This window comes from Hydra vulgaris, chromosome 14, assembly GCF_038396675.1.
Source record: "Hydra vulgaris chromosome 14, alternate assembly HydraT2T_AEP".
Taxonomy (NCBI): domain Eukaryota; kingdom Metazoa; phylum Cnidaria; class Hydrozoa; order Anthoathecata; family Hydridae; genus Hydra; species Hydra vulgaris.
In genome coordinates, this window is record NC_088933.1 from 26,937,367 (window position 1) to 26,962,500 (window position 25,134).

At 25.6% G+C, this 25,134-nt stretch overlaps 1 long non-coding RNA gene across 1 annotated transcript in view; it reads left to right on the forward strand.

Moving 5' to 3' along the window:
* Window positions 1–14,498: 14,498 nt before the first annotated feature.
* Window positions 14,499–25,134, forward strand: part of LOC136090776 (uncharacterized) — a 33,398-nt gene continuing 22,762 nt past the window's right edge. Inside the window, exon 1 of the long non-coding RNA XR_010643713.1 lies at window positions 14,499–15,435. This is a non-coding gene — a long non-coding RNA (uncharacterized LOC136090776). The remainder of the gene's footprint in view (window positions 15,436–25,134) is intronic.

Here is a 25,134-nt window from a genome sequence, read left to right on the forward strand (position 1 = left end):
AAAAATTAGAAAAAGAAAAAAAAAAATCAACAACAAAAAAATTTTAGTTTTTAAACAATGAACAACATCAATTCTTCTTTAAACTAAAAATATATCAGCTCTAATTTGCTTGCAGACCTTGCTCGAAAGACCGCGTGGAATATGAAACCGCGTATAGAAAAGCCAAGAAATTTTAAAAACGAAAGTGAAACAACTATTACTATTAAATTACAGAATTAATATTAGGAAAAGTCGAAACAGCAGTGAAGCAAATGTTTTGAATTCAATTTTTTTTTTACAGAAAAACCAGTGGGCACAAGAACGTTTTGCGAACGCTTTTTAATGATAAAAACGTTTTTTATTTGTGTTTTGAACACCCATATGTACTCATTTATATGATACTCATATCCATATATTGATCAGTGACCAGATGTTTTTTTAAAAACGTTTTTGAACCTTTTTTTATTGGTTATTAATAAGTCTAAATGAAATGTGTTATTGTTTTCAAGTTTGGTCCTAAAAACCTATCTTTATGCATATGTTATATAAGTAAATAACTTACTCTACTGCTATAAAAACTTTTACAAATGAAAACTTAGTTGTAAAAGCCTATGTCCGGATAATTTACTAAAAGTCTAAAATTTTGTGTTTACTTACAATGTATGCATACAAAAACATAATAAAATAATTTTTTTTACTATTCTAATAAGGGCTCTCTTCAAATTATTGCCTCTCGTATTATTAATCAAATTGAAAAAATGTTGTATGCGACATTACTGTTTCTAAAAAGAAAAACTTCATAGAAGTTTTAAATGTCTTTTACTCTTATATATAAAGATATTTATATATACACATAATTATACTCAGTATAAATTCTAAAAATTACTTTTAGTTTATTTTACTAATTTCTTTACAAAATCTTCTGAGCAGTTTATTTTACTATCTTCTTAAGCAACAAATAGATATATTTGCCTTAATTAGTGCAAAATCTAACAATCGAATTGACGGATCGCCAAAAGAAATTAGTAAACTAAAAGATACTTGTGAAGATATAAAAAAAGAAAACGAAAACAGAAATACCGATCTTAAAATAACTAACAATCAATTAATAAAATATGAAAAAACTCAAAAAGAAATCGAGGAAAGTCTAACGTTTTACGAAGATTGCAACGACAAAAAAGTTAGAGCGTTAGAAAAAAATAAAAGAAAAAATGAGCCTGAATTCAAACATAGAATCAAATACAAACAAGGGAGAGAAAAAAAAAAATAAAATTAGATAACTAGAAAATTGCCAAAGGCAAAATAATCTTCGAATCGAAGGAGTCAAAGAAAATAAAAATGAAAGTTGGGATGATACAGAAATAAAAATAATAAACCTATTTGAAAACAATCTTAATGTAAAAGACGTAATCGTAGAAAGAGCTCACAGAACTAATTCAATTCGCAATGTAAAGCCATGAACAATTGTAATCAAATTATTTAACTCTAAAGACAAAGTAAAAATTTTAAAAAATGTCAATAAACTAAAAGGATCTGGAATTTATATTAACGCGGATTTTTCGCTGTAAAACTTCTTCAATAAGAAAAAAACTTCTCGAGGACAGCAGAACGCATAGGAAAAACAGTAAATATTCTGTTGTTATCTATGATAAGCTAATTGTAAGAGAATTTATTAAAAAAAATCATGTTAAATGATTTTCTAACATTTTATATATTAATTTTAGAATTTTATTATTTTAATAAGGATTTACTTTCTGTTTTAAAATGGCTGATGAAATTGATTTATCAAACATAAATTTTAATTCATTTGAATCTAAAAAGTCAATACTTTTAAATAAATATTCTGATCGCGATATTAATTTTTATAACAATAACGAAATAATTAAAAATATTAATTTGTTATACTATAACCCAAATTCAATAAAAATTGATAACGGTATGGAGAAAAATTTGCTTTCAATACTTCATATTAATATTAGAAGTATTCAAAAAAATTTTGAGTCGTTTAAACAGTATTTATATAACATTGATATTAAATTTCAAATAATTTGTATAAGTGAAACATGGTGTCACAATAAGAACACTGAAAACAATTCTAATATTCATTTACCTAATTATAAAGTGATTCATCAAATAAGAGCATCGAATAAGGAAGGCGGGGGTTTGTGTATATACATAAATAATTCAATATTATTCAAAATTAAAACAGATTAAAGTTTAACCACAAATAATTACGAATATTTATGCATTGAAATCATTAATAAAACCTCAAAAAACATTGTCGTCCATGCTTTATATCGACCGCCCTCAGGAAACATCAAGGCATTTGAAAATCACATCAAAAAATTAATTAAAAACAAATCATCTATATATAAAGCGGTTTATATTGTTGCTGATATCAATCTCAATATATTAGATTACGAAAAAAAAAAACATTTAAAATTTCTTTAACATCATTTTTCAAAGTAACTATATTCCACTAATCAATAAACCAACACGAATAACTAGGGAAAGTGCAACTTCTTTAGATCAAATTATTACAAATGAATTTATAAATTCAAAAATAAGGACGGAAACATTTAAGTCTGAGATTTCTAATCACTTTCCGGTTTTAAGTTTTCCCAAAAAAGCAGAAATGATGATCAAAATGAAAGAAAAAAAATACTTAAAACACGTTTAGTAAACGAAGCTTCCATTAGTCATTTTCATAATCTTCTATCCTGTGTTAACTGGGATACCTTCAAAAACAACGTTTATATAATAAGTTTCTTAAAAAAGAACTCTTAAAAATGAAAATAATTATAAAAGTTATAAACGGCTGTTTGAATCAATTTTAAAACGCTCAAAAAAACATAACTATTCTGATCAAATATTAAAACACAATAATGATTCCTAAAAAACGTAGAATATTATTAATGAGATGATTGGAAAAAAAAATTATACAGAAATTTACTTCCTGAAAATCTTAAAATGAACAATAATCGTATTATAAATAAAATTATCAGTTGCTGAAGCTCTATATCAGTTTTTTGTAAATATTGGGCCTACTTTTTCATCAAATATAGAAACTACTCAAGTAAGTTTCGATTCATACTTAATCTCAATCAACACTAGATCTATGTCTAATTATAAACTTACAGAATAAGAATTATTAGACGCAGTCTCTTTAACAAAGCCTAATAAAAGTTTAGGATTTGATGATATAAGTAGTAATGTCATTATCAAATCAATAAAACTTATCTTAATCCCACTATTGCATATTTTTCAATTTATCTTTACAGCAAGGTGTTTTTCCTGACAACCTAAAAGTTGTAAAAGTCATTCCAATATTAAAATTAGGTTATCCTTCTGATGTTGCCAATTATAGACCAATCTCAATACTTTCTTGTTTTTTTAAAAGATTAGAGCGGGTTATGTATAATAGACTATATTCCTTTTTAAATGCTAATAATATTCTTTATAATAAACTGTTTGGGTTGAAATCTGGTCATTCCACAGAGCATGCAATCACTTATCTTGTTCATGATATATATAAAACATTTAATGAAGACAAGTATACCCTAAGGGTGTTCATTGAATAAAGTAAAGCTATTGATACAGTCAATCATCAAATCCTTTTATCAAAACTCAATATAGTAGTTTGTCCTGGTTTGACAGTTATTTGACTAAAAGGAAGCAGTACATATATATGACGGAAAAAAAACTGATTATCAAACAATTACCTGTGGTGTTCCTCAAGGATCAATTTTAGGACCACTTTTATTTCTTGTTTATATGTAGATTTAAATAAATTCTTTAACATCTTTAAGCTCCATTTTGTTTGCTGATGATACCAACTTGTTTTATTCCAGTAAAGATATAAGTTTATTGTTTCAAACTGTAAATAAGAAACTTTAAAAATTAACCAAATGGTTTAAGTCAAACAAACTGTCTTTAAACATAAATAAAACTAAATACACTTTGTTCGATCGTCTTCATAAAAAAGCATATATTCTCCTAAAACTACCGGATCTGTTTATTGATAATAAACTAACAAAAAGAGAACAATCAATAAAGTTTTTAGGCGTGTTATTAGATAAAAATGTAACCTGGAAAGACAACATAGGACTAATTGAAAATAAAATATCAAAAAATTTTGGTATAATGTACAAAGCCAAACAGTTTTTAAATCTATCTTGTTTGAAAAACCTATACTTTTCTTTAATTCACTGCTACTTAAATTATGCAAACATTGCTTGGTGCTGCACTTACTCAACGAAAGTATAAAAATTGCTGAGTAAACAAAAACATGCTATAAGGATATTCTCAAACGTAGCTCGTTTCACTCACACTCGAACAATATTTAATAAACTCAATATTCTAAATGTATATAAATTAAACCTCTATCATGTTCTTATCTTCATGTTCAAACTTGATAAAAAAATACCCCCAATTTTAATTAATTCAATTTTAAAAAAAATAAGACACATATACCCTACCAGATTATCAAAAAACAATTATATTCAATCCAAAATACATTATTCAGTTACTAATTTCTCAATTGCAAACCGAGGTCCTAAACTGTGGAATACTTTATTAAATAACAAACTGAAAACAAATTATTCTCTAAACCAATTCAAAAAAAAACTTAAGCAATTGCTGATGGCAATTGAAAATGAATCAAATTTCTTCTAAAATTTTTAATTTTTAACTATATTTTACTATATTTATATATATTTTTTACTATATTATTTACGAACACTACTAACAATTAATTAAGTTGTAATTAAATGTTATTGCAGTTTTTCAAACTTTAGATTGTAATTTGTAATTATTTTAGTCTTTTGATCTTTTGTTGTGTTTATTCACTTATAGTTCCACATATAACTGCTTGTTAACTCTTATTAAAACAACATCAACATAAAGAATTGAGATAAACTCAAATATAATTATTTGTAAATTGAACCAGCTAAACATATATTTTTCAGTTTATAATTTGTTACTTTACTAACCATTTCTTAAATTTAACTCTTTAAATTACTAAATATTTTAAAAGTTTAAAAGCTAATTATTGTAAAACATTTTATTTCTTATTTATTGTTTGCATTTTCTTGAATAATGTTATTTTATAATGATGCATATTTCGGAGCTTAATGATAAGACTAATTATGTCTTCTCCGAGCCCCAGTCATTTAATATTTTCTTTTATTAATTACGATTGTAAAATTTTCTTTTACTAACTAACAAATATATAACATTTCAAAAAAACGGTTTAATCATTTGATTTTTTAATAAAACTAAAAAAACAAATATTTTTATTAATTGAAGCTGTTATATTAATATAAAAACTGTTATAATTGATTAATGATACTTAATTGAAAAAATGTATAAAAATGTAAAAAACAATATTTACTAAAAAGTAATGCTCTACACAGTAAAAACACACAAAGTAAAAAATAAAAATTCTACACAGTGCATAATAGAATATAAATGACAAAATTTAGAAAATATTTTAAATAAAAAAAAATTTAAATCTTTCATTTAACACACATGTTCCACGTTTCTTTAAAAATAAACTATAAAGGCTTTATACAACAAAGTTTTAATTGATCTATTTCCATAAGCTCCAGCTTTCTTAACTAATGCTAGAGCGTGTTACATCATAATTTTGTCTGACCTTTTAAAATTAAACAAAAATAAATAGCTTAATCACATTTCAATTAAATTAGGAAAAATTTATTCATCAATGAAAACAAAAGTAAATCAACAAATAAAAATTTGCTTTGTTTTTTTAATTAATTTAATATTTAATAATTTCACTTTTATCAAAAACTGAATTAACTTATCATAATAAAACAATGAATCGTCAAGCTCAGTCTTTTTCTTAAGTATATTTATTGCAGATAAAGACTATGATTTCAGAGTTTTGATATGGTAATTCCACAAATAATATATATTAAAAACCTATTATAAACATAATTTATAATAAATTAGAACAGAGTACAATTAAATTTAACTTGTTGAAAAATATTTATTTGGTTCTGACAAGATCCAAATAAATATTGAATAAAACCAGCATAAAATGTTGATTAAAACCAGCTGAAAATCTACAAACTCTTTAAAAATCTTATATTTGACAACTTGTAAATAGCCCTGTAATATCACTTCCTTATCTCTTCTGCAAACGATTGCCATTTGTTGCACCTTTATTGTTCTAAAGTAATATAGGAAAAAAAAATAAAAAAGATTGCGCACGTCAATTTTTTATATAAAACTTAAAATAAAGTACTAAATTAAAAATAATAGGTATAATACCAATTTTGAAAACTTATTAAAAAGTTTTCAAACATGCGAACTAAATATAAACTACCTGATTCTTAAAATGTAGAACTTGAAAACTTTGAATCATACATTACGCATGAATCTTACATTTCTTTAGTTCTTAAGTCAATATTTATATTGGTCAATATTTTATGTTACCATTCTTATTAGGCGGAATAAAGGTTTTTATTTTTTTACTTAAGGTACAGTCATTTCTAAATTTTTTTATATTCAATGATTGTAACTACTGAATTAAGTCATGTCAATATTATTGTGGATAAATTACCCAATGAAAATCTATTTTAAGTAAATTTTCTATTTGAACAAATAATGTAAAGCTATTTTTAGCTAGAGTAACAACGGTCTAGCAAGAAACAGATCCATGCATTTATCAAAAAATTTACATAAACTAGAATTAAGCAAACCGTAATACGGGTAATTAGTAATTAAATCATTAATAACATAATAACTTATAACTTAATATATTATCTACAAAAATATAATTAAAGAAAAATTTATCTATAAATAAAATTTTATATTCGGTTCTTATCAGAAATGTAATTGCTTATAGTTAATGGCATAACGACATTACCATCAAATAAGTTCTTTTTAAAATCATTTACAACGTAGCAGGTACCAGAGAAGGAATGTTAAGAAAAACCAGCTAATATCAGAAAAAAAAAAAAAAAAAACAGAAAAAAAATTTACAATTTGAATGAATGAAACAAAGTTAGCTATAATAGCCTAACTCTATCAACACAAAACACAGTAGCAGTAGCCAATAGCGCATAGAATAAGATACTTGTAAACTTGACAAACATTACAATGTAATTCCAAAAAAATTAAGAAAGACTAGATTTCAGAAACTAATCACACTTCTTGATGTTGCCAAATAATACTACAGCTCAATAAGATATTTCTAAAATACTTGAACTAGAATGATTATTTATTAAAATATTTGAACAATCGAGTTAAAATATGTTAACCTATTGTTTAAAAATCATATAATAAAATAGGAGGAACTCATAAAATATTTCTTATACATGGTCATTATCAGGTGTGGTATTTAGAAACACATAAGAGCACAATTATTACATAAGTTTCATTAATGACCTTTTCATTAATTCTTATTTAGCTCTCTTTAAAAAAGAGAGGAAGCAAAAAAAAGTTTTTCTAAAGCAGGATATTAAAAAAGTAAAAGACAAGTAAATATTTATGAGCATAAGAAAAGTTACTGTTAGTGATAATAACACAAAAAAACATCGCAGCACAAAATTTAAAATGAAATTTAAAAATTCAATATATATATATATATATATATATATATATATATATATATATATATATATATATATGTATATATATATATATATATGTATACATATATATATATATATATACAGGTATATATATATATATATATATATATATATATATATATATATATATATATATATATATATGTATATATATATATATATATATATATATACATATATATATATATATATATATATATATATATATATACAGGTATATATATATATATATATATATATATATATATATATATATATATATATATATATATATATATATATATATATATATATATATATATAATATATATATATATATATATATATATATATATATATATGTATATATATAAATATATGTATACATATATATATATATATATATATACAGGTATATATATATATATATATATATATATATATATATATATATATATATATGTATATATATATATATATATATATATATATACTATATATATATATATATATATATATATATATACAGGTATATATATATATATATATATATATATATATATATATATATATATATATATATATATATATATATACATATATATATATATATATATATATATACAGGTATATATATATATATATATATATATATATATATATATATATATATATATATATATATATATATATATATATATACATACATGTTTTTATTTTAAATCTTTTACAACACAGCAGGTACCAGAAGAGGAAAATCAAGAAAAGCCTGCCAATATCTAAAAGAGTGTTTTCAAGGCAGCATGCTAAAAAAGATAAAAAAGACACGCAATAAATATTTATGAGCATAAGAAAAGTAATTAATAAAAAAGTAGTAAATATTAATGAGCATAATAAAAGTAATAAATAAAAAAGCAATAAATATTTATGAGCATAAGAAAAGTAACTGCTACTGTTTAGGACAAATACAACATTGTAGCACAAAATAGCTAAAAACCAAATAACCATAAAAACTGGTTTTGTTATGTAAACAAAATTATTTTTACCATATTATGTTAAATACTAGCTTTTCCTTAACTGTTGACTAATGATTAATAGAGTAAACTTTACATCATATAAATTTACTAAATTAAAACGATGTTTCAACAGTAAGCAGTCTATTCAAGTGATAACAAATGCAACTAAAATATGGACATTAAAATCTTAAAAGATTAAAATCATTCAAATTTAAGACTTATTAATTGTTATTATAAGTAGTAAAATTCATACTTAGTTTTGTTAATTTGATTTTACTTAAGTGTCTTAATTAAAATCAAATCAAATATACAACATAATATATTATTAAAAAGAAAAAAATTACAAAATTAAAAAAAAAATTTCACCGAAGAAAAAGAGGCAACCAAAGAAAAGACGGCAAAAGTTATAAATATCTTCACTGATAGAAGACATTTACAACCTTTTGGTTGCTGTTTTTTCTTTAGTGTCTCCCAACACTCCAGTATGGATGAGCCCTTCATTTGAAGGAGGGCTCATCCATGCCGCCATTACTAGACCACTTTTTGATGGCCCTCTCCGAAAGAGGCTCTTGGTGTTGGAAGCGATAATGTCTGTAGTGCTTTAATAATAACGAATATATAATTACAAAAGCTCTCAAATGTTATCGACTCTAAAATTACAAGCAGAAGAATATAATAAATATTATTAGTATTTTTATCTAATCAAAATTTAAAGCAAAACATTACCATTTTTACAGGTAAAAAAAGACAATGCTAAAGATATTTTAAAAAAAAAAGTATAAAGTAAATGGGGTTAAACATCAAAAAAAAATTATTTTAATAAAAATATGAGTATAACGCGACCAGTTAAAAAATGTCATATTTATTAAAAACTGAAAACATTTGCAACTTTATTTAATTAAAATATAAAGCATAACCTCACCATTTTCACTGGTAACAGAAGAAGATGCCAAAAATTATTAAAAGAGAAATGAGAGTAAATTAAAAAGGGTTAAATATGCCAAAAATTTTAATACAAATATGAGTAAAACACAGTGAAAAATGGCATATTCATGAAATAATTCTTTGACATATTGCACGTATTTCTCAATACAAAATATAAAACACAGCCCTATCAGTTATGCTTCTACCAGACACTAAAGACAAAAAATATACCTCGGAATAATCAATAAAATAATATTTATATATAAATGCATATTTATAATATTTTTACCTAATCCCCTAATATCTTCCATAAAATTGTCTAAAATAAGAAAAAAAGATAACTGAAGCTAAAACTGACTAAAGATAACTATAAACAAACCAAAACTAAAAACTAAAATAAACTTTAAATCTTAATATCTGTACCTCAGAAGAAAAAGGTCGGTTGCCCAGTTTTTTGTAAGAATGAGTAATGTATAAGACCTTTTTAGTTTTTTAAGTATCTACACAGAGGTATTAGGACTGTTGTTCAACAACAATGTGAAACAAAGTAAGGTCAATATAAAAGATCTGATAGTGTCGTACAACGTTCAAAGAAAAAATGTATATTGTCCAGAAACATCTTTTTACTTTTTTTAAATAACTTTTTTTAGTCAAAATTATATATCATGTGCCTTAAGACAAATTAAATAAAACAAAAATTATTACACAAACTTAACCATCAAGAATAAGCCAATAATGACTAATTATTTTACTATTTCCTCTATCCTGAACAGTTTCTAAAATGTGACAACCAACCTTTGACTTCTGAGGTACAGATATAAATGCTTCATTTATATAACTATACTAATCATATAACTTTTACTTAGTTTTTGTTTTAACAGTGTTTACTCCATCATGATTGATTCGTTTACTTACTAAAAAATTGGCACAGTCGTGACCCTTGTATATGTATTTGTACAAATATTTAACAGCCTTAACAGACATGCAATCTTTAACATTATTGAGAGTTTAATATTTCTTTGATAAACATGGATTGTAATGTACCACCCAGCGGTTATCTACACTGTTACCTTTATTATTGATAAACAAACCATTATCATGACGTATAAAGCGTGGATTACCATTATGAACTGCTACTGCGTTATCATAAAATCCTTTATGATAGTTTTTGCTGCACACCCTATCTTTCATGCAGGGAGAATTTGGATTCAGTATGCCACATGGATCGTGAATCAAGCAAGTTTTAACAACGTCATAAAGTTCACGATTAACAATCGGAATTTCTTTAGATATTAAATTATTGATATCATGTGCTGTTTCAAGCTCATCATCATTTGCAAAGTGAAGTAAAATATGAACATGTGGCAAACCACGCTATTGAAATTTAATAACCTGGACATGTGTTACAGCTTTCCCTAATGCACGGTGCTTAAAAGTATAATTGAGAAGGTTATTTAATTTGAGTTTAAATACTCGAATAACCAAGCCAGTTCTATCGTTTGCTGTCTGACCAGGATATAAATTTTCAGTTATCTCGCGCTATTTTGAGTTGCAAGTGAAAGTAATAAAAAGATCTGGTTTACCATACTTTTTAATTATAGCCATAGCATCTTCAAAGTTTTCTTTTATTGCTCTAAGACTTCTTACATAAGTTGATGGCAAAAATACAACACGCCCTGGTCTAACATTATTATCATTTCAAAGGTTGTTTACATGTTCGTGTAGGGCATCATTCTGCTCGCTGCTCAGTTTGTTTTAGTTATTTCTGCTGAAAGCAAGGTACTGGCCTTTAATTTTAACATAAGCCTCAACAACATATTGCTGAAACAGTTTTTTGCCATAAAAGAGTGAAGAAAAAAATTGTCCAACTGAAAGTTTTTAGAGGTAAAACTGAGATGATGTAACATGATTTGCCTAACAAAGCTCTCCTCATAAAGATTCGAATTATTTGCTGCCGACCGAGCAGCATTTCTAGCATTTTGTCGATTATTAATTTTATCTCGCCTAATCTCTTTCATTTTTGCGACGATTAACTTGCCTAATAACATTTCCAATTTCTAAAGTAGCAAAATTAAACCTTTACATACAATAACATGTGACATGCCTTGTTAGTGTTGGCACAACATTTTAATTTATTTTTCTAAATTTTCTAAAAAAGAAAAAAAATATTTACTAGCATCTCAGAAATTTCAAAGAAGTAATAACCAATTTTATGGAAATATCATTAGTATAACTTTTTTGTTGCATAAAAAATAATTAGGCCTCATTCATACGCCTATTTTCCTTCTAAAAATTAAAATATAAGCTCAATAAAAACAAATTTGCTAAAGAAGAATAAAGCTAAAAGAAAAACTAAAAGCAAACAAAATATAAACGAAAATGTAAAAATTAAAAGGAGTGATCTTTTCTACTTTATATCTAATAAAAATGTTATACATAAACTGCTTAACTATTTTCTATCCTTACTTCAATTATAATATGATTTTAAAAATAGTTATTTGTCTTAATATGATTCTTTATATAATATTTCTAAACTAATAAATAATAACTAAATTCCAAAAGGGAAAAAATTTTTACTCGTTTAAGAGATCTTTCTCCATTGACCGCGTGTAATTTGTGAACGCACTCTTTCAAAGCCTAGTATCTAATGAAACGACGTTCAACGTTAATCGTTAAACATTTACTTTAGCAATTATATTAAGATTGCATTAAGATAAACTTACATAAAAATTTACATGTCAACAAATAGCAGTTAGTTTTTTTATGTCAAACATATAAAATATATATCTAATATAAAATAAATCCAATACAAAATAAAACAAAATTGTAAACTCACACCAATTGCTACTGTCTAAAAAGTTACCCCTCCAAATGAAAAAAAAGTTAAGGACATAAAAGCGAAATGATGTGACCGAAAGGCGCTTATATATATTTAATATATATAAGGCGCTTATAATATATTTAATCAAATTATACTAAACAAAAAACAAAATCAATTCTCCTTAAAAGATAAGAAAAATTTATCAAATCAAATTTACTCGCAGACCTTACATGCAAAGTCATGTGAACAATAAGAAATGTATTTAGAAAAGCCTAGAAACTACACAAAAATGACGTATGCAATGTTGAACATTGAAATTTTCCTTGACTAATTATTAGTAAGTTTTTTTAAAAATTTACAAAAATTTACAATATTTTGTTTTTCTAGATCACATAAATACATCAAATGATAAATTTGAAATAATGAAATGAACAGTAAGTAACTACAAGGAAAAAAATTACATTGAAAAAAAATTGTTTGAAAACACGTAGACCTAAAACAGTAACACAGCTTGAAACTAAGTCACAGCACTGCTATAAGTACATTGCTTGACTGGCAAGGTTGACAATATTTGCTCTACACGTTTGCCAGGTCAAAGCACTCTGAAAATATTAAAATAACATAATATAAACATTTATACCAACTAAAAATACAATATATATATATATATATATATATATATATATATATATATATATATATATATATATTTTTTAAACTTGATTAAAACGGCTGCGTATAAACTTTTTGTTCTAAATATATTTTGCTGTAATTAAACATATTTTTCAGGTAAATCATTTTATAGCTATAATTCATTTCAATATCAAAATGGGGAAACGTAACCAAAAATTATATTTTATTACTTTAGATTCCAGCTATTTTCAAATTATAATAATTTATCTTTTTCAGAAACTACTATCCTGTTTGTTGATGCTACATTTTGTGTGACTCCTGCCATCTTCCAGTGGTCAGCTGCTCAATACTTCATTGGAGTTTGGAACACTGATCCTACCTGTTCTGCATATCTTAATGACTGGACAAAAAGATGGTCTCTACCTACGTGTTTTAAAAAGCTCGACAAATTTTCTCCAACTTTATTGCCACAGATTGTGATGGCTGACTAAGAAACTGCAATTGGAAACTCTGTCAAAGCTGTTTTTCCAAACAAAAGAGAAACCGGTTGCAGATTTCATTATGATGAAAACTCTTTGTAATGACATCGAAAATGGTGGACGCTATTTTCAAACGGTTGAAAATATCTTTTGAAAGGAAAAAAGTAAAACGGAAATGAACACAAAAATTAAACGAAAAATAAAATCAACAAAAAAGTAGAATAAATATATGTTTTAAAAGAAGAAAAGAAAAAGAAATATCTGAAACATATTAAGTAAAAAGTAATGAAAATAGAAGTGAAAAAAAAAACGACAATGAATGAAATATATAAAAAGAATGGCAAATAAAGAAAAAAAAATTTCAACATCGGAACCTCGATCGGCAAATCAAGATTTATATTATTTTTTCATATATTTCTTTAGTTTTCTTTCATATATTTCTTAGGATTACTTATTTTATTATTTATTTATTTTTCTTCATTATTTTAGCGTATATAGTTTTACTTATTTTTATTTGTTAGTCATTTATTTTTTTTTTTTTTTTAGTTATTATTTGTTTTTAGTTATGTATAAATTTTTATACAATTATATATAATTTGTTTTTATTTTCATTTTAGCCATTTATTATATATGTTTTATTCTGCCGTGTATTATTATTATCTTTTTTAACCCTTAGTTTGTTTTTTTTGGATTTTTTTTTTTTTTTTGCCAAAGGTAATTTTTTGTTTTGTTTGTAATGTTTGTTGTAACTTTTGTTTTGTTTTGATTTTGTCAGTGTTTTTCTGTTTATATTGTATTTATTTTTTTGGTTATAATATTTGCAAATATTTTGATTATTGTATTAAAACAACTATGATTATATTAATATATTTACTAAATCTTTATAATTTTTTTAGCAATAATCGTTTTTATGTCATCGTCAGTTGTTACGCTTTGTCAGTTTATTACTGTTTGTAACTGTAACTTTGTATGTAAAAACGATTGATGTATGGAAAATTACCGATTTATTTAAATTATTAAAAATACTTTATTATTTTTATTATTATTATTATTATTGTTATTATTGTTATTACTATTATTAATATTATTATTACTAAGATTAATTGTATGTAAATAAACTATTTTTTAAAGGTTTTTACTTGAGATTAGTATTTCAATACTATTTTTAAATAGCCGTGAAAATTTATTTTCAGAATATATATGATTGATTGATTGATTGATTGGTTGATTATGCCCGGGCAGTTCTCAAAAAGATTAAGGCCATTGGTCTGCAGATGGAATACACCATGAATAATGACCCAATCAACAAAAAATGGTGTCGTAAGTTTATTTCCATGTTCTTGCTACTACCAAACTTAGTCTCATGAGATGTTTACTATTCATAGCCTGCGTACTAACAACGTGTCTGAATCCTTACTCTCCAAGATAATATGTTCAATGACATTACACCCTGGGTTTTGGTGTTTCTTCAACAAAATGTTAAGTTTTTATATAATAGCACTTTAGTGTTCTGATCCAATAGATGCAGCAGTTGAGATCCTATTCCGTAAGATTTTAAAATTGGAACTTTATATTTTGCATGCTCATTACCAACAGTCACCTTCTTATGTTAGCATTAATAAATTATATTTGTTGTATGGAACAAAATAAAAATTTTGTCCCATGCTACTAAACCAACCAACCAATGAAATAGTATAGATGAAATGCAATAAATGGAAAATAATTATTTATAAAATATAATAATATTATATTTTATATAAGTTGTCTAGCCAATAGAAGCTGAGATGCTACAGATCCAAAGTGGTTCCCAACCTAGAAGATAACTGCGTCAGGATCGTCAAAAGCAGCATGAGCGTCTTCGTGGGTATGAAGAAAAGCTTGCAAGTGATAAATGGACTGCAACCAAATTTCTTAAAGCTGCATCATTCCTCTGCAACAATATGAAAATGCCAAGTGATCAGGAAGTTCAACAATTCATTGGACAGGTTAGATAATTAGTTTCAATTTTTAATAATATACAAAAGTATTTACTGCATTGTATTCATGTTGGGGGTTTGTCGTTAAAGTTCAAACTTGATGCTAAACCGCTTAGATCAATAAAAAATTCGATTGTCTCATTCTATTCTATTTAAATTTGGTTATAGAATGAGACGCGTATTATACAGACTAAGGATATTTATTCATTTTCTTATTTTTGGTGTCAAATACTCTTAAATAATTTTTAAACCGTTATTACATTTGGCATAGTATTTTCCATAGTGATCTAACAACTATAAAAAAACAAAAATACTACAATTTATTTTTTTAAACTGTCTGGAATGTCTAGGGTCATCTATTTTACAGACTGAGGGTTTTTACTTAATTACTGTTGGTGTCATATTGACTTTGAATAACTTTTGAACCATTATTAGAATTGACTTAAAATTTTTTATAATAATTCAACAACTATAACAAAATAAAGTACCGCTTTTTATTTTTAATCCGCTAGGGTTGCCCATAATCATCTATTTTACAGATTGAGGATTTTTACTTATTTACTTAGTTTTGGAAAATAAAATTTGAGGTTATATTATAATTACACCATGCAAATATGCATAGAGCAATCATGGAATCCAAATAATACATCATTTTGAAATTATTGTACAACTTACAGACCGATCAGTAACATGCTGCAAATGGGCTGCAGAAACCAATTAATAAATTGACTTTGAATATATTTTAAATAATTGAACCATTATAACTTAAAATTTTCCATAACGATCCAATTTTTTTTTTTTTAAATGAGACGGGATTGACCAGAATCATAAATTTTAGAGACTGACGGTTTTTACTAATTAAATTAGTTTTGGAAATTAAATTTAGGATTATACTATAATTACACCATGCAAGTACGCAAAAAGGAATCATGGAATTCAAAGAATACATTTTAAAATTATTGCTTAATTTACCGACCAATCAGTAAGTTACTGCATAAGGACATTGAAATCTGTCGGAATTATTGGAATGGCCTATTTAACAGATAGAAAAGTCTTCAATAAAGTTAAAATTTTATTTTTAATGAAAATAATTTACAGCAAATGAACTTTCTGAAATTCGGAGTACTTAAAACAGCAATAGGCAGGTATAAAAGTAGAAACTTACTTAAAAATGTAAAAAAATTATTATTAGAAACAATTATGTTAAAGTTGTTATATTAATTTGGTATAAAAATTATTAATTAAAAAAGTAAAATAAGTAACTTACTCATTTAGATTGTTTATGTGAACTTTTGAAAACGTTTAAAATTAAAAAATGAAAATATTATAAAAAAATGTTTTTATTCTACTTATTTTTAATTTTTTGGCTTCAACTCAACTTATTTTTTGGCTTCAACTCAACTTATTTTTTGGCTTCTACTCAACTTATTTTTTGGCTTCAACTCAACTTATTTTTTGGCTTCAACTCAACTTATTTTTTGGCATCAACTCAACTTATTTTTTGGCTTCAACTCAACTTATTTATTGGCTTCAACTCAACTTATTTTTTGGCTTCAACTCAACTTATTTTTTGGCTTCTACTCAACTTATTTTTTGGCTTCAACTCAACTTATTTTTTGGCATCAACTCAACTTATTTTTTTGCTTCAACTCAACTTATTTTTTGGCTTCAACTCAACTTATTTTTTGGCTTCAACTCAACTTATTTTTTGGCTTCAACTCAACTTATTTTTTGGCTTCAACTCAACTTATTTTTTGGCTTCAACTCAACTTATTTATTGGCTTCAACTCAACTTATTTTTTGGCTTCAACTCAACTTATTTTTTGGCTTCAACTCAACTTATTTTTTGGCTTCAACTCAACTTATTTTTTGGCTTCAACTCAACTTATTTTTTGGCTTCAACTCAACTTATTTTTTGGCTTCAACTCAACTTATTTTTTGGCTTCAACTCAACTTATTTTTTGGCTTCAACTCAACTTATTTTTTGGCTTCAACTCAACTTATTTTTTGGCTTCAACTCAACTTATTTTTTGGCTTCAACTCAACTTATTTTTTGGCATCAACTCAACTTATTTTTTGGCTTCAACTCAACTTATTTTTTGGCTTCAACTCAACTTATTTTTTGGCTTCAACTCAACTTATTTTTTGGCTTCAACTCAACTTATTTTTTAGCTTCAACTCAACTTACTTTTTAACTTCAACTCAACTTATTATTTGGCTTCTAGTGAATGCTTAGAAGTATGAGGTTTTAGTAACAAAACAACCTAATAATTAATTTTAACAATAGACACCATCGAAAAGGTAAGCCAAGTTTTCTTTAAACACAAAACATCACAACAATAACATCACAATGATAAAACCCACAGGTCTACAAGGTACCCACAGGTACTAGACGCTACAAACCCACATATAATAGACGCTCCTAACGGGTGATGCGGAAGTTGTCGGACGAAATAAAAACGTCAATAACTTATTTATAAATGAAAAATCAAACTACTATTACATTTTTTTTAAATAAAGCATTCATCTTTTAATAAAAATATATTATTTTTTATATGAAAAAACACCACCAACTGAAATTGATCTCAATTTTGCTCTGACGCCTTTCATATGCGGCTGTTTAAAGTTTAAATCAATTTCTTGTAGTTTTTGTTTAATGCGATCAATCAAAACTTGCTCTGTTGAAGCTTGCCAATCTCCCTCGTAAACCTTCTGTGCCAAATGTCCCCAAAAATTTTCAATTGGTCGTGCTTGAGGCATATTTGGGGGATTGGATTCTTTATCAACGTAATAGACATATTTGTCCATCCAATTTAGAGAATCTTTAGATTAATGAAAATTTGCTAAATATGGCCAAAATAAATAGTTAAAGTCTCCATGATACTTGTAAATAAATCGAAGAAGTCGTTTTTCTAAACATTCATTAATATAGATTGATGAATTGATCGCTACAGCCTTGGAAGTGCGAAACAATGGCTCGGACAAACCACGGTCAGATATGGCAATCCACATTAATAATTTTTTCGGAAATTTTTCTTTTCCTATAAAGCGAACACTTTCTGGGCATGTCTTTTTGTTGTTTGTGTAGTATCCAGAATTTCCAGGCATGTTGTCCCCTGCAAAACAAAAGTATTTTTCGTCATTGATGACTAGAAGCGATTTTGTGTTATAGAGTTGGTTAACTAGTTTCCTGCTTCTTTTCTTTGCCTTTATTTGTTGTTCAATAGTGTATTTTGGAGTCTTTTCACGTTTTCTATATTTAATATTCTTTTTTTTTTAACTGACGACCAATAGTTGATTGATTTACACCGATTTTAATTCCTATTTTTCTCTGACTGACCCCTTTTCGATTGTTGACAAATCTCGTTAATTCGGCTTTCTTTTCTCTAGTCCAGGATGTTGGACGACCAGGGTGCTTTCTATCAGAAAACAATTGAACAGTTTCAAGTCTTTTTAGGTTATCATATATTGTATTTCGAGCAAATCTTTCCTTTTTAAAATGATTTACGATTTTTTTTTTTTATATATTAGGTTTATTTACAAAAAACATTTTTAGTCGCTTTCGAAAAGATTCTCGTTCAGCTGCATTTAACCTCATTTTAAATAATTGTGTTTCAAATAGTAAAGTTTATATTTTATAGAACGTTTATGCCTACGCTTAAAGCCACAAAAAATAATTATTATGCTCAAATAATGAAATTAGGATTTGTCCGATAACTTCCGCATCATCCGTTAATAACTCTTGTTTTACTAAGTGGTGGCTTGACTTTTAACCAAAATTATTTATCATCCTGAAAAACTGAAAGATGGCTCTATTTGCAGATGATAAAAGATGCATATGAGTTTCAATCATCTTGTTTTAGAGCTGACTTACTAACTGGCGTTGCAGAAAGTTTTTTTACAAAAATAAAAATTCTACTGCTCTAGATATTAAAGGCTTTCAATAAAGTCTGGCATGATGGAGTTACCCTTAAGCTTTCTTTATATGTTGTATCTGGCAATGTCTTTACAATATCTTCACTATGCTATTGATATTCCTAAATTGATGATTAGCAACACTGTTACAGTGTCTTCTACTTTATATCGTCTCGGATTATTTCTTTGTACTGACCTCTCATAGAAACTTTATTTTCAAACAGTTGCGAAGTTGTATTTTCTACAATATTACAGTAATCTATTGTTCCCAAGTGTTCCAAAAGTACTTATTCATATAGCTTTTTTTATCAAATATTAGTTCTTTGGAATTTGCTCCACTCATCTTCATTTCCTGATTCATATAATTTGTAGTCTTTTAAGTCACCTGTTAATTGTTATTTTGATATATAAACTTTGTCTCGGCTCTACCAGTACTTTCAACTTGAAAAGTGGTTGTTTTTAGCTTTGTTTATAAAAAAAATCAATCTTGCGTGAATTAAAAAAAAAAATTTAAGCTCTTTTTTCTCCTTTAATGATGCTTTTTTCGATGTCGTTGGTTTTTTACATTCTAATGCTTATTCTATACCTACTTCTATCCGCAATAGTGCAATTAATCCAAATCAAATTATTGTTTTTCTAACTTGTGATTTGAACTTGCAAATTACTAATGATGAATTTGAGCGATTTCCTTAAAGGATTTATACAATAGAATTTGGGGTTACAGAGCACAAACAAGCATCAGAAGGTAACAAACCAACAACATCAGAAAAAGCACCATTAAAAAATAAGACAGAGCTAAAACAAATCTTTTGTTACAATCAAATTTTTTGCTCGATTTTATTTTGCAACGAAATCTTTGAATTTTTTTAAGTATTAAGTAGCATCACTCTAAAGATATTGTATTAACGGTAGGTTGTAAAAAATAATAAAAGATTGTGCCGAGTTAAGTTATACTTATCTTTTTCTGTGCAAATTATTAAAAAGTGGCCTTTTAATAACATTAAGTCAGGATATTTGACAAAAATAATGCTTCCATTTATTTTTAGAAAATTCAAAATCTCAAGTAGGTTGCTGTTTTTGACAATATTTTGGTCGCTAAAATTATTATTAAAGTTAATTTAAGTGATTATAATAAAGTCTTTGTTGATCAAAGTGCCAAAGTTTGATGATCTACCCCTTTTCCAGCTAAAAACAAAATAAAGGGGCGGATCATCAAACTTTGGTTTCAATGAATAAAACTATTGAATTGTAAAATGTTTTAGCTATATTGATCCGAATTTAAAAATTAACTTCTATCAAAGTATGACTTACATTCTTAACTTATAGACGAAACCACCATTTCATGCAGATTTTTGTTAATTTCACAGCCGAAGAATTGGAGTTTGAGTTATTATTAGAGTTTATTGGTTCCTTTACTTAACCAATATAAAAAGTAAACAAGTAAATAAAAAATACTTATAACTTTCTTACACATTTCCTTTTTATGAGTTTTGAAAAAGAAAAATATTTTAAATCTGTAGTGCAGACTGTAGTAAAAGTAGTAAGAATCATACTTGTAGTTGAACCTTTTAAAAAGTAAAATCTGTATTTCTATTGCCTTGAAAACTGAAGTCTTTAACAAAGAATTATACTTTCACTTTCAATTTTATTTTAAAGTCAAAATTACAGAAACGCAAAATCAAAACAAAACACGTCATAAAATACGCGAAGGAATATAAATATATATATATATATACATATATATATATATATATATATATATATATATATATATATATATATATATATATATATATATATATATATATATATATATATATATAAATACAGAATTTCTATATACAAATCCTTAATATCTATTCCTTTTGAAAACATAAATAAATACACGTATTAAAAAGAGGAAAGGCTAAATTTGCCATTTCCACCTGGAAACTTTTAAAAAAACACTATTTATTCTATAAAAATAAACCTTGAGGTTTTGAAACGCTGAGAACTAAAAATTTATGTCTTAATGTTAAAAGGTGTCCATGTTCCATTAGATTCCTTATCCCTTTTTTAACATATACGGAAAGTTTTATAAAGAAATGGATATGTTTTGGTCCTAAAGACCTCCAATAGCTACGTTTTGAAAAAGCATTCCCGCTTCAAGTTTTTTTTTTAAAAGTGGTTTCAGGATATTGCTTAAATGAAGCTATATAAACCATAGTACTATATATGGCTGAACAGAGGTTAAGTAACACTAATTTAAGCAAAAAACTTTAAGATGTTTGCTTAACCATTCATAAAATTATGAGAAAGTAAAGTTCATGAAAAGTACGTATTTTTTGTCAAACGTCAAATACTTTTCGTTAAGTCGTGAATCCACTCATAATATAAAGATATATGCAATTTTTTACAATAAAATATCTATATGTACATATATATATATATATATATATATATGTATATATATATATGTATATATATATATATATATATATATATATATATATATATATATATATATATATATATAATATATATATATATATATATATATATATATATATTTATACATATAATAAAATAGTTTGCTTAAAATATTAAAATTACAAAATAAAATTTTTAATTATGTTCATAATGAAAACACACTTTTTAAAAGCCCCTTACTGGTTTTGAAAAGTTAAGGTCGCCGCGTTGCAATTTTAAAACATCAGTTTGCTTTTTTAAAAATATTGTATATGTCCTAAGGCATTAAACAACTAAACAGATTGGTATGCATCATCATGTTATTTGGAGAGCAACTGTCTGTATTTAAACTAGTTAATGTTTCATTAATAAATGCACAATTTTTCAAAATCTCTTTAACGTCACACACATCGAGTTTGAACATGTTTTTATATTGTGCTTTAGTTTCGGTTTTTTTCTAGATTTTTGCGAAATGTTTTCTTGTAAAACAGAAAGCATTGCATTAACTAAGTATATAAATATTTACTTTTAGAGAAACCGTGCCACAGGGGTTAAAGTGGGACAAGTGTGAGTAGAAGTGGGACAAATAAATTTAAAAAGTTTTGTGCGGCCGTGGCGCAGTAGTTAGAGCGCTTACGTTAGAAGCAGAAGATCGAGGTTCGAAACAAACTCTTGACATACATTTGCATCACAATTAAGAAGGAGGCGTGAGCTTCCTAGTTAAATGCACTTCCCCGGTACTCTGTGACAAGACCGTTAGGTCTTCTTGGGGCATCTAAATAACAAAATAAAAAAACAAAACATTTTAACACAAATTATTAAAAAGTAATTTTTAAAACCATTTAATCCCCTAACCGACATAAAAATATTCAAGAGCTTTCACCAATCGAAATTATGAAATGGCGACGGGAGAAGCGGGGCTTAAATATTTCTTTTTTCTGTCCCACTTCACCCCAATGTTAACATTTTTTTAAGGTTCATTCCAAAATTAGGGTTTCTAGCGCACGCATGGAAACGAAGCAATTTCTGCTTAAAAGAAGGGAAGAAATTTAATTGTTTACATTAAGTAACAGTATTTAGGCACCACTCCTATTTAGAAATTTCAGGCTGTCCCATTTCTTCTGCGTCCCACTTCTTCCAACTTTCTCCTACATGAAAAATAAGTGTTGATAAATATTTATGTCATAAATTTTCAACATATTTATGTCTCTCATTAAGGTTAAAGTATGCTTCAGTCGTTTTTATCACATAAATAATTCTACGCATATGTTTTTGTTAAGTAAGTATTTTTTTAAGTAGATTGTACTACCCCATAAAGTATTGGCATAAATAAAATAATCATGTATTTTAGAGAAGTATAATAACTTAAAACAAGGACAATTTACATGCGGGCAAACTCGGTACATTAGTCCAATTGTTTTACTAACTTTTAATTGTGAACATTTAATTTGGGTGAGCCAGGATAAATGTTTGTCAACGAGTATTCCTAAAAACTTTATAAGTTTTTCTTTTTTATTTTTATATAATTTAAAATATATATCGTAAATTAAGGGGATGGTTTTCTTGAATTTTTAAAAAAAATAATGCATACTTTACTTTTTAACGTTTAATGAAAGTTTATTTGCTGTAAACCAATCATTATTATTGTTTGATTCAAAGTTTTTATCTGCATTAAATTATTTGATATTGTGGTTAAAAAGAAATATCTTATTTTGTCCTGAAAATGTCTACAAAGGACGAAATTAGATATGGTATTCATTATTGAGACGTGTATGACTCCGGAAACTAGAAATTGTTACTTTTATAGCAAAAATATATTCATTTATTTAAATACAGTTTAGATAATATACATGCAAGAAAAAATAGAAGAATTTCGGCTCTGAGTTTTAAAAAGTCGCAAACAATTACTTATAAGTAATATTTAGGATTTTACTTGACAATGATACTGTCTAAGAGCTTGTAAAGAAAGCAATAAAGCTTCGGAAACCTTTCCCTCCCATTTATATTTGTAAGTATATAAGTAGGTAAATTATTTTTATATTTGAAACTTATTTTATTTCCTAACCTTAGTAAATAAAATAAGTTTCAAATGTAAATGTAAGTTACATACTTATCTTTATATAAAAGTAAGATATGTTACTTGCTCAAGTTACTAAGTAAGTAACTTATCTTTATATTTATATTCATCTGTTAAACAATATTATTGATTATTAAATTTTTTAAGGGTAAAAAAAGGTTTATGAGTTTAATAGCCTTAATAAAGCGTATAAAGGCTCATTCTAATTAGACTGTTAAAAGTTTATAGAATGCAATTAAAATCTATACTGTTGACCCAGTAAACACTCACACGTCTTTTAAACGTCAAAACAACGTCTCGGGAAAACGTTCAGACTTGGTCGATTATGCGTTTAGAATGAAATTCTGATTTAAGTTTAGAACAAACGTACATCAAACGTCTATATTCAAACGTATTTTAGATGTCTATTATAGGATTAGTATACGTATATAAAGCGTTACAATTTTGTCTAATTTACGTTTAAATTTAGACTATTTAAGTTATATAAAGCGCTTAGATTTAGTATAAGTAAACATATATTAAACTTTAGATCTTGTTTAATAGTTTCTTTGATTTAGTTAACGTAATTTCAATTTATTCAAGTATTAAAACTTACATAAATTAAAATTACGCAATAACTTTTTAACTTTATACAAGTAATAAGAGCTATAGAGATTTTGAAGTTTATAAATAAAATGTAGTTATAAAAGTAATAAAATTTATAAATAAGATACAGTTATAAAAGACATGGTTTTATTTATTAAATTTTTGATAACTATTTTGAAATATTTATAAACTTTTATACTATATTACTTATACTATACCTTTATATTATACAACTATATACAAAATTATAAACCTATGTAAAACGTTTCATTTAGTGGGGATTTAAAGAAAAAATGTTCGTGCACTATACTAGTACATGCTTCCATACTTGAAAAAATTAAATGATCAAGCTTTTTTGAGTGGAAATTTTATAGTAACAATTTCTATCAAATGTATTTTAAATTAACCTCATTAGCAGAAAATAAAATGAGACATTAAGATTAAGTAAAAATTAAAAATAACATTAACAAATCATAAACAAATATATTGGATCAGTTTTCTTCGGTTTATGCATTATCAAAAATCTTCCTTGTATACCATCTACCGATTGTTTATCATTGCCTTGATCTTGTACAACATCATCTTCCACATTTGAGTCCTGATCGTTTGTTTTTGTAACCTAATTTGTAACCGCAATAAGTAGGGCAAAATAGTTAGAATTTTAAATGTACATTCAAAAATCG